General features: G+C 40.2%; 1 protein-coding gene across 3 annotated transcripts in view; it reads left to right on the top strand.

Moving 5' to 3' along the window:
- Positions 1 to 12558, top strand: part of LOC102801849 (Golgi apparatus protein 1-like) — a 171349-nt gene that overhangs the window by 110766 nt on the left and 48025 nt on the right. The window lies entirely within an intron of this gene.

The raw sequence follows: 12558 nt of genomic DNA, 5'->3' as shown, positions 1-12558 counted from the left end.
GTGTGTTCAAAGTACACAATGAGATTGAGTCTTCGTGGTTGCCTTGTTTATCAGTGTGTATGTATTCTATATTGTATGTTTATCTGTACAGTACAGCTGTGGCATGAGCTTTGGCAGCTTCTCACTTCAGTATTGCTTCAGCTTCGCATAAACAAAAGGCAGCTTTGTTACAATGTGGCATCACCTACACTTTTCAAATGAGCTATGAGTAAATTATTTATTTATCCACTTCAAAACTGATGACGACAATAACAAATCTGGTATAGAACTCATTTCACCAAACCTCTGGGCATTTCAACGTTTCAACATAGTGCTTGAAATTGACTGGAGAATTTTCAGTTTATTTCTGACCATGCAAGCCTGCATGTATTGCTTACATTCACATAGATTCATATTTATGTCTTTTTGAATTTGTAGCAATTAATAGTGAATCCCAATCTAAAGTGTCCTGTTTGAATGCATGCAACATAACCCTCTGACCTCAATTTGACCAAAATAAAAATAAAATTTTATTATCAGCAATTTTCTGACTTGACGGAGAATTTTTGTCTGAATATTTGATTGATTTTCAGCACTATACTGACTTAAATGTAAAATGAAATATAGTACCGTAAAATCTGTATTAGAAGTCGCACTCATTCTTTTTGAATAATTGAGAACCAAAAATTCATCATTTCTCATATGTGTAGGTGCTCTAATAGAAGCCGCATTCCTCCTGTTACATTGTACCATTTTAATAGAAGTCGCATCCCCTCTGTTGCATTGTACCATTTTAATAGAAGTCACTGTTTCTAATACAGATTTTACAGTAGTATGGTTGTATTGCTTGCAAAGTAAATCAACATAATGCCTGCGTTTCCTGTCTGTACTGTTCATATATACTGTATACTCCTTAGAGGAGAACATGGACAGAGTGAAATGAAACAATATAAAGTAAAAAAAAAATCAACATTACTGCCCTATTTGTTTGAGTTATGTATACATGTATGTAGTTATCAAGTGAAATATCTATGCCAGTAACTGCAACTTAGCCTGAAGTTGATCGATAATCAGTTCCACTGTCCAGGTCTGCAGCACAACAGTTGTTTTGAAGCAGAGTTTACGACAACGATTTCTGGAATTTGTGAAATGACACGCACAAGTCAAAATTCATGACAGAAAATCCAATTAATTACTAAAAAGGAGCTTTCAGCGAATGACTGATGCTGTAACAACCCATGTTTGACGAAAAACAGTCTGACCTTTATTTAATAACAACATATACTTTCACTTTTGCCAACATTGTGACAAATTAGTTTTCTTTTCAAGTGAAATTTATTTGATCAAGTTGTTTAAAATAACTTTGATAATTGCCAGTAATGAAGGTAAACCATACAAAAAATTATATTAAAGCTGACCATGTATCATGTATTTTCTGAAGCTGAAAAGAATATTTATATGTAAACAAGTTTTTCTGGTTATATTTTGTTTCGTGTCTACTATTTTTCACATACATTTACATTTTTGTTCACGAGCAATTTTAGATTTCAGCTTTCAAATGCTCTCTATGAATTATGGTCAATATCCTGTCTCCACTGATTGTGTAAAATGACAGATCTCAAGACTGTTGGTTCTTATTACCTGTGCACAGTTGATAGGAATTTCAAACAATCAAAATTTATATCAAAATGTTAATTCTGAAAGTAGTCCAGTACCATATCACTCATTTTATGAAATGCATATCACTACAGTGTTTACATATGTAAGTAGTCCAGTACCATATCACTCATTTTATGAAATGCATATCACTAGTGTCTACATATGTAAGTAGTCCAGTACCATATCACTCATTTTATGAAATGCATATCACTAGTGTCTACATATGTAAGTAGTCCAGTACCATATCACTCATGTAATGAAATGCATATCACTACAGTGTCTTACATATGTAAGTAGTCCAGTACCATATCACTCATGTAATGAAATGCATATCACTACAGTGTCTACATATGTAAGTAGTCCAGTACCATATCACTCATTTTATGAAATGCATATCACTACAGTGTCTACATATGTAAGCAGTCCAGTACCAGATCACTCATGTAATGAAATGCATATCACTACAGTGTCTACATATGTAAGTAGTCCAGTACCATATCACTCATGTAATGAAATGCATATCACTACAGTGTCCACATATGTAAGTAGTCCAGTACCATATCACTCATGTAATGAAATGCATATCACTACAGTGTCTACATATGTAAGTAGTCCAGTACCAGATCACTCATGTAATGAAATGCATATCACTACAGTGTCTACATATGTAAGTAGTCCAGTACCATATCACTCATGTAATGAAATGCATATCACTACAGTGTCTTACATATGTAAGTAGTCCAGTACCATATCACTCATGTAATGAAATGCATATCACTACAGTGTCTACATATGTAAGTAGTCCAGTACCATATCACTCATGTAATGAAATGCATATCACTACAGTGTCTACATATGCAAGTAGCCAATATATAGCTGTTCAACACATTTCAATTTAACATACTGCAAACAAATTAGCTTAATTACTCAATTTGCATAAATTAAGCAATTTTCTGAAATCTAAACCACTTTATAGATTTGAATAAAATAAATTAGTACATATTTTGTCATGAATACACATTGAAGATTAAAAATATGAGCATATTAATTAAATAATTTACATAAATTAGCCATTTTTCAGTGGGTATCTCAAACTCCACTGTTCAAGATTTTAATAAAACTTTGTAGTGAAATACATTTTCTATATACAGTCAAACCTGTGTTAACGGCCACCTGGATACAGCGGCCGCCTGTCTATAGCAGTCACAACCGAACAGTACCTACAAAATTTACACGTAAAGTACCCTGTATTATAGCGGCCACCTGTCTAACGCGGCCAATGGCCAAGCTTCAGCGGCCGCAGTGATCAGTTGCACTGCATATAACGGACATAGTTCCCGGATGTCTTGCAGAGTACTGCCTTAAACCTCAGCCAACTAATCAGCTCCAAAGATCACAAAGTTAGCACGTTTTCACACCTTTCATTCAACCGATGGCTTCGGTAATTATGTTTTATTCAGTTTACCACGGCCAGTACACAGTACCGGTGGTCTGGGAATGCCAAAAACATAATTAAGAATTTGAAAGTGTCCTGATAAAAAACATGCTGTCATTAATGTTTTGTCCCTGTGTGGCCAGGGTGAATTGGAATGCCGACGGTAAATAACCGATCGAATTGATTATCAACATAAAAACCTAACAACTCACTTGTTATTTAGTATCGATGTTCATTCATCTTGAACTCCTATAAATATCGACAAATACGCAAGTAACTGGAACTGATAGCAAACAGAAAAAAATCAATGCAACGGCCATGACTGTTGTTTTTCCATCCAAATAAATTATGCTAATTAGCCTTGCGCATGTGCGTATTTGTTCTTCCCGGGTTATGATAACTCGGGTCAAAAAGTAGAGTCGTTTCTGTTATTGTGTATCAATCAATGTGAGGGAATATGTGTGCAGTATCGTCTCGTTGTCCAACTAAATTCGTTCAACATTTTTTTCCCCGGTCGCTACTGCCTCGATACATGCTTTTAACAATGTTAAATTGACCTCAGTTCGCTGGCCAAAAACGCCAATCATATTTCACATGTTTCCATTGTTGCAGCAGTACAACAATATGGAAGTTGTCCAGATTTCGATTGCGCAAAGTTGTGTTTTGAGGGATCAATCATTTCGCAAGTGCGGTAAGTCAGGACGATTTTTGAAGAAAAAAACAAACAATGTTAAGGGTGTTGTGATTGGGGAGGAAACTTTCAAGTTGTCGCGTAACTGGAAGGAGATCACTGCAATAGATAAGTGTTCTTTTCGTATACGTAACGTTGTAGGGCTTAATAAAGTACTGCGAACTGTCCCTCCCTTCTCCTTGAAAGAATTTGCTATAGCCCAGAGACATTCCGATTTATTAGTGTACGAGACACAATCAATATTAAAAGAAACACACAAATTCAGAATAGCTAAACAAAGCAAGCTGAGTGATTTCTTTAGTAGGATATGAGACTAAAACTGCTGCTGAACATCAACTTTACTGTACAAATCTTCAAATATTTAATTGTCAATACTACTCATTATTGTGCAATGGTCGACTTTTGTGAAATGATTTTAATTTACATAATGCAATTCAAAATTGAATAAAAAATCAACATTTTTTATTTGTACATGTAATAAAGTGTTTGGATACTGTGTACAGTAGTGTGATAGTTAGTGTGTGTCATATGGGGTTGCCAGATCTGTTTTAATACATATATTCAATGCCTAATTAATATTCATGAATAAATTAGTGAACCTGTATAGAAAGGCCATCTGTCTATAAAGGCCAAAATCTCGAAGTCCCATGGGTAGCCGCTATAGACAGGTTTGACTGTACAAACAAAATGACATCTGGTGGTAGTAGGTATGCAGGATGTGACATAAATGCAGCATGACATCTGATGTGTAGTAAGTATGCAGGATGTGGCATAAATGCAGCATGACATCTGGTGTGTAGTAAGTATGCAGGATGTGGCATAAATGCAGCATGACATCTGGTGTGTAGTAAGTATGCAGGATGTGGCATAAATGCAGCATGACATCTGGTGTGTAGTAGGTATGCAGGATGTGACATAATTGCAGCATGACATCTGGTGGTAGTAGATATGCAGGATGTGACATAAATGCAGCATGACATCTGGTGGTAGTAGATATGCAGGATGTGACATAAATGCAGCATGACATCTGATGTGTAGTAGGTATGCAGGATGTGACATAAATGCAGCATGACATCTGGTGTGTAGTAGGTATGCAGGATGTGGCATAAATGCAGCATGACATCTGATGTGTAGTAGGTATGCAGGATGTGACATAAATGCAGCATGACATCTGGTGTGTAGTAGGTATGCAGGATGTGGCATAAATGCAGCATGACATCTGGTGTGTAGTAGGTATGCAGGATGTGGCATAAATGCAGCATGACATCTGGTGTGTAGTAGGTATGCAGGATGTGGCATAAATGCAGCGTGACATCTGGTGTGTTGTAGGTATGCAGGATGTGACATAAATGCAGCATGACATCTGGTGTGTAGTAGGTATGCAGGATGTGACATAATTGCAGCGTGAGATCTAGTGTGTAGTAGGTATGCAGGATGTGACATAAATGCAGCATAACATCTAGTGTGTAGCAGGTATGCAGGATGTGACATAAATGCAGCATAACATCTAGTGTGTAGCAGGTATGCAGGATGTGACATAAATGCAGCATGACATCTGATGTCTAGTAGGTATGCAGGATGTGACATAAATGCAGCATGACATCTGGTGTGTAGTAGGTATGCAGGATGTGACATAAATGCAGCATGACATCTGGTGTGTAGTAGGTATGCAGGATGTGGCATAAATGCAGCACGACATCTGGTGTGTAGTAGGTATGCAGGATGTGACATAATTGCAGCGTGACATCTGGTGTGTTGTAGGTATGCAGGATGTGACATAAATGCAGCATGACATCTGGTGTGTAGTAGGTATGCAGGATGTGACATAAATGCAGCGTGAGATCTTGTGTGTAGTAGGTATGCAGGATGTGACATAAATGCAGCATGACATCTGGTGTGTAGTAGGTATGCAGGATGTGACATAAATGCAGCGTGAGATCTGGTGTGTAGTAGGTATGCAGGATGTGACATAAATGCAGCATGACATCTGGTTTGTAGGTATGCAGGATGTGGCATAAATGCAACATGACATCTGGAGTGCAGTTAGGTATGCAGGATGTGGCATAAATGCAACATGACATCTGGAGTGCAGTTAGGTATGCAGGATGTGACATAAATGCAGCATGACATCTGGTGTGTAGCAGGTATGCAGGATGTGGCATAATTGCAGCATGACATCTCGTGTGTTGTAGGTATGCAGGATGTGACTTAATTGCAGCATGACATCTGGAGTGTAGTAGGTATGCAGGATGTGACATAAATGCAGCATGACATCTGGTGTGTTGTAGGTATGCAGGATGTGACATAAATGCAGCATGACATCTGGTGTGTAGTAGGTATGCAGGATGTGACATAAATGCAGCATGACATCTGGTGTGTAGTAGGTATGCAGGATGTGACATAATTGCAGCGTGAGATCTGGTGTGCAGTAGGTATGCAGGATGTGACATAAATGCAGCATGACATCTGGTTTGTAGTAGGTATGCAGGATGTGGCATAAATGCAACATGACATCTGGAGTGCAGTTAGGTATGCAGGATGTGACATAAATGCAGCATTACATCTGGTGTGTAGCAGGTATGCAGGATGTGGCATAATTGCAGCATGACATCTGGAGTGTAGTAGGTATGCAGGATGTGACATAAATGCAGCATGACATCTGGTGTGTAGTAGGTATGCAGGATGTGACATAAATGCAGCATGACATCTGGTGTGTAGTAGGTATGCAGGATGTGGCATAAATGCAACATGACGTCTGGTGGTAGTAGGTATGCAGGATGTGACATAAATGCAGCATGACATTTGATGTGTAGTAGGTATGCAGGATGTGACATAAATGCAGCATGACATCTGGTGTGTAGCAGGTATGCAGGATGTGACAAATGCAGCATAACATATAGTGTGTAGCAGGTATGCAGGATGTGACATAAATGCAGCATGACATCTGGTGTGTAGCAGGTATGCAGGATGTGGCATAATTGCAGCATGACATCTGGTGTGTAGCAGGTATGCAGGATGTGACAAATGCAGCATAACATATAGTGTGTAGCAGGTATGCAGGATGTGACATAAATGCAGCATGACATCTGGTGTGTAGCAGGTATGCAGGATGTGACATAAATGTAGCATGACATCTGGTGTGTAGCAAGAATGCAGGATGTGACATAAATGCAGCATGACATCTGGTGTGTAGCAAGAATGCAGGATGTGACATAAATGCAGCATTACAGCTAGTGTGTAGCAGGTATGCAGGATGTGACATAAATGCAGCATGACATCTGGTGTGTAGCAGGTATGCAGGATGTGGCATAATTGCAGCATAACATCTGGTGTGTTGTAGGTATGCAGGATGTGACATAATTGCAACATGACATCTGATGTGTAGTAGGTATGCAGGATGTGACATAATTGCAGCATGACATCTGGTGTGTAGTAGGTATGCAGGATGTGGCATAAATGTAACATGACATCTGGTGTGTAGTAGGTATGCAGGATGTGGCATAAATGCAACATGACATCTGGTGTGTAGCAGGTATGCAGGATGTGGCATAAATGCAACATTACAACTGGTGTGTAACAGGTATGCTGGATGTGACATAAATGCAACATGACATCTGGTGTGTAGTAGGTATGCAGGATGAGACATAAATGCAGCATGACATCTAGTGTGTAGTAGGTATGCAGGATATGACATAATTGCAGCATTACATCTAGTGTGTAGTAGGTATGCAGGATACGAAATAAATGTAGCATGACATCTGATGTGTAGTCGGTATGCAGGATGTGACATAAATGCAGCATATGACATCTGGTGTGTAGTAGGTATGCAGGATGTGACATAAATGCAGCATGACATCTAGTGTGTAGCAGGTATGCAGGATACGAAATAAATGTAGCATGACATCTGATGTGTAGTAGGTATGCAGGATGTGACATAAATGCAGCATGACATCTGATGTGTAGTAGGTATGCAGGATGTGACATAAATGCAGCATGACATCTGGTGTGTAGTAGGTATGCAGGATACGAAATAAATGTAGCATGACATCTGATGTGTAGTAGGTATGCAGGATGTGACATAAATGCAGCATGACATCTGGTGTGTAGTAGGTATGCAGGATACGAAATAAATGTAGCATGACATCTGATGTGTAGTAGGTATGCAGGATGTGACATAAATGCAGCATGACATCTGGTGTGTAGTAGGTATGCAGGATGTGACATAAATGCAGCATGACATCTGATGTGTGGTAGGTATGCAGGATGTGACATAAATGCAGCATAACATCTGGTGTGTAGTAAGTATGCAGGATGTGACATAAATGCAGCATAACATCTGGTGTGTAGTAAGTATGCAGGATGTGACATAAATGCAGCATGACATCTGATGTGTAGTAGGTATGCAGGATGTGACATAAATGCAGCATAACATCTGGTGTGTAGTAAGTATGCAGGATATGACATAATTGCAGCATTACATCTAGTGTGTAGTAGGTATGCAGGATGTGACATAAATGCAGCATGACATCTAGTGTGTAGCAGGTATGCAGGATGTAACATAAATGCAGCATAACATCTGGTGTGTAGTAAGTATGCAGGATGTGACATAAATGCAGCATGACATCTGATGTGTTGTAGCAGGTATGCAGGATGTGTGTGACATAAATGCAGCATAACATCTGGTGTGTAGTTAAGTATGCAGGATGTTACATAAATGCAGCATGACATCTGGTGTGTAGTAGGTATGCAGGATGTGGCATAATTGCAGCATGACATCTGGTGTGTTGTAGGTATGCAGGATGTGACATAAATGCAGCATGACATCTGGTGTGTAGTAGGTATGCAGGATGTGGCATAAATGCAGCACGACATCTGGTGTGTAGTAGGTATGCAGGATGTGACATAATTGCAGCGTGACATCTGGTGTGTTGTAGGTATGCAGGATGTGACATAAATGCAGCATGACATCTGGTGTGTAGTAGGTATGCAGGATGTGACATAAATGCAGCGTGAGATCTTGTGTGTAGTAGGTATGCAGGATGTGACATAAATGCAGCATGACATCTGGTGTGTAGTAGGTATGCAGGATGTGACATAAATGCAGCGTGAGATCTGGTGTGTAGTAGGTATGCAGGATGTGACATAAATGCAGCATGACATCTGGTTTGTAGGTATGCAGGATGTGGCATAAATGCAACATGACATCTGGAGTGCAGTTAGGTATGCAGGATGTGGCATAAATGCAACATGACATCTGGAGTGCAGTTAGGTATGCAGGATGTGACATAAATGCAGCATGACATCTGGTGTGTAGCAGGTATGCAGGATGTGGCATAATTGCAGCATGACATCTCGTGTGTTGTAGGTATGCAGGATGTGACTTAATTGCAGCATGACATCTGGAGTGTAGTAGGTATGCAGGATGTGACATAAATGCAGCATGACATCTGGTGTGTTGTAGGTATGCAGGATGTGACATAAATGCAGCATGACATCTGGTGTGTAGTAGGTATGCAGGATGTGACATAAATGCAGCATGACATATGGTGTGTAGTAGGTATGCAGGATGTGACATAATTGCAGCGTGAGATCTGGTGTGCAGTAGGTATGCAGGATGTGACATAAATGCAGCATGACATCTGGTTTGTAGTAGGTATGCAGGATGTGGCATAAATGCAACATGACATCTGGAGTGCAGTTAGGTATGCAGGATGTGACATAAATGCAGCATGACATCTGGTGTGTAGCAGGTATGCAGGATGTGGCATAATTGCAGCATGACATCTGGTGTGTAGCAGGTATGCAGGATGTGACAAATGCAGCATAACATATAGTGTGTAGCAGGTATGCAGGATGTGACATAAATGCAGCATGACATCTGGTGTGTAGCAGGTATGCAGGATGTGACATAAATGTAGCATGACATCTGGTGTGTAGCAAGAATGCAGGATGTGACATAAATGCAGCATGACATCTGGTGTGTAGCAAGAATGCAGGATGTGACATAAATGCAGCATTACAGCTAGTGTGTAGCAGGTATGCAGGATGTGACATAAATGCAGCATGACATCTGGTGTGTAGCAGGTATGCAGGATGTGGCATAATTGCAGCATAACATCTGGTGTGTTGTAGGTATGCAGGATGTGACATAATTGCAACATGACATCTGATGTGTAGTAGGTATGCAGGATGTGACATAATTGCAGCATGACATCTGGTGTGTAGTAGGTATGCAGGATGTGGCATAAATGTAACATGACATCTGGTGTGTAGTAGGTATGCAGGATGTGGCATAAATGCAACATGACATCTGGTGTGTAGCAGGTATGCAGGATGTGGCATAAATGCAACATTACAACTGGTGTGTAACAGGTATGCTGGATGTGACATAAATGCAACATGACATCTGGTGTGTAGTAGGTATGCAGGATGAGACATAAATGCAGCATGACATCTAGTGTGTAGTAGGTATGCAGGATATGACATAATTGCAGCATTACATCTAGTGTGTAGTAGGTATGCAGGATACGAAATAAATGTAGCATGACATCTGATGTGTAGTCGGTATGCAGGATGTGACATAAATGCAGCATATGACATCTGGTGTGTAGTAGGTATGCAGGATGTGACATAAATGCAGCATGACATCTAGTGTGTAGCAGGTATGCAGGATACGAAATAAATGTAGCATGACATCTGATGTGTAGTAGGTATGCAGGATGTGACATAAATGCAGCATGACATCTGATGTGTAGTAGGTATGCAGGATGTGACATAAATGCAGCATGACATCTGGTGTGTAGTAGGTATGCAGGATACGAAATAAATGTAGCATGACATCTGATGTGTAGTAGGTATGCAGGATGTGACATAAATGCAGCATGACATCTGGTGTGTAGTAGGTATGCAGGATACGAAATAAATGTAGCATGACATCTGATGTGTAGTAGGTATGCAGGATGTGACATAAATGCAGCATGACATCTGGTGTGTAGTAGGTATGCAGGATGTGACATAAATGCAGCATGACATCTGATGTGTGGTAGGTATGCAGGATGTGACATAAATGCAGCATAACATCTGGTGTGTAGTAAGTATGCAGGATGTGACATAAATGCAGCATAACATCTGGTGTGTAGTAAGTATGCAGGATGTGACATAAATGCAGCATGACATCTGATGTGTAGTAGGTATGCAGGATGTGACATAAATGCAGCATAACATCTGGTGTGTAGTAAGTATGCAGGATATGACATAATTGCAGCATTACATCTAGTGTGTAGTAGGTATGCAGGATGTGACATAAATGCAGCATGACATCTAGTGTGTAGCAGGTATGCAGGATGTAACATAAATGCAGCATAACATCTGGTGTGTAGTAAGTATGCAGGATGTGACATAAATGCAGCATGACATCTGATGTGTTGTAGCAGGTATGCAGGATGTGTGTGACATAAATGCAGCATAACATCTGGTGTGTAGTTAAGTATGCAGGATGTTACATAAATGCAGCATGACATCTGGTGTGTAGTAGGTATGCAGGATGTGGCATAATTGCAGCATGACATCTGGTGTGTTGTAGGTATGCAGGATGTGACATAAATGCAGCATGACATCTGGTGTGTAGTAGGTATGCAGGATGTGGCATAAATGCAGCACGACATCTGGTGTGTAGTAGGTATGCAGGATGTGACATAATTGCAGCATGACATCTGGTGTGTTGTAGGTATGCAGGATGTGACATAAATGCAGCATGACATCTGGTGTGTAGTAGGTATGCAGGATGTGACATAAATGCAGCGTGAGATCTTGTGTGTAGTAGGTATGCAGGATGTGACATAAATGCAGCATGACATCTGGTGTGTAGTAGGTATGCAGGATGTGACATAAATGCAGCGTGAGATCTGGTGTGTAGTAGGTATGCAGGATGTGACATAAATGCAGCATGACATCTGGTTTGTAGGTATGCAGGATGTGGCATAAATGCAACATGACATCTGGAGTGCAGTTAGGTATGCAGGATGTGGCATAAATGCAACATGACATCTGGAGTGCAGTTAGGTATGCAGGATGTGACATAAATGCAGCATGACATCTGGTGTGTAGCAGGTATGCAGGATGTGGCATAATTGCAGCATGACATCTCGTGTGTTGTAGGTATGCAGGATGTGACTTAATTGCAGCATGACATCTGGAGTGTAGTAGGTATGCAGGATGTGACATAAATGCAGCATGACATCTGGTGTGTTGTAGGTATGCAGGATGTGACATAAATGCAGCATGACATCTGGTGTGTAGTAGGTATGCAGGATGTGACATAAATGCAGCATGACATATGGTGTGTAGTAGGTATGCAGGATGTGACAATTGCAGCGTGAGATCTGGTGTGCAGTAGGTATGCAGGATGTGACATAAATGCAGCATGACATCTGGTTTGTAGTAGGTATGCAGGATGTGGCATAAATGCAACATGACATCTGGAGTGCAGTTAGGTATGCAGGATGTGACATAAATGCAGCATGACATCTGGTGTGTAGCAGGTATGCAGGATGTGGCATAATTGCAGCATGACATCTCGTGTGTTGTAGGTATGCAGGATGTGACATAATTGCAGCATGACATCTGGAGTGTAGTAGGTATGCAGGATGTGACATAAATGCAGCATGACATCTGGTGTGTAGTAGGTATGCAGGATGTGACATAAATGCAGCATGACATCTGGTGTGTAGTAGGTATGCAGGATGTGGCATAAATGCAACATGACGTCTGGTGGTAGTAGGTATGCAGGATGTGA

Source organism: Saccoglossus kowalevskii, chromosome 6, assembly GCF_978046115.1.
Source record: "Saccoglossus kowalevskii chromosome 6, keSacKowa6.1, whole genome shotgun sequence".
Taxonomy (NCBI): Eukaryota; Metazoa; Hemichordata; class Enteropneusta; family Harrimaniidae; genus Saccoglossus; species Saccoglossus kowalevskii.
The sequence above is the reverse complement of the archived record's forward strand: the minus strand, read 5'-3'. Positions and strand labels throughout refer to the sequence as shown.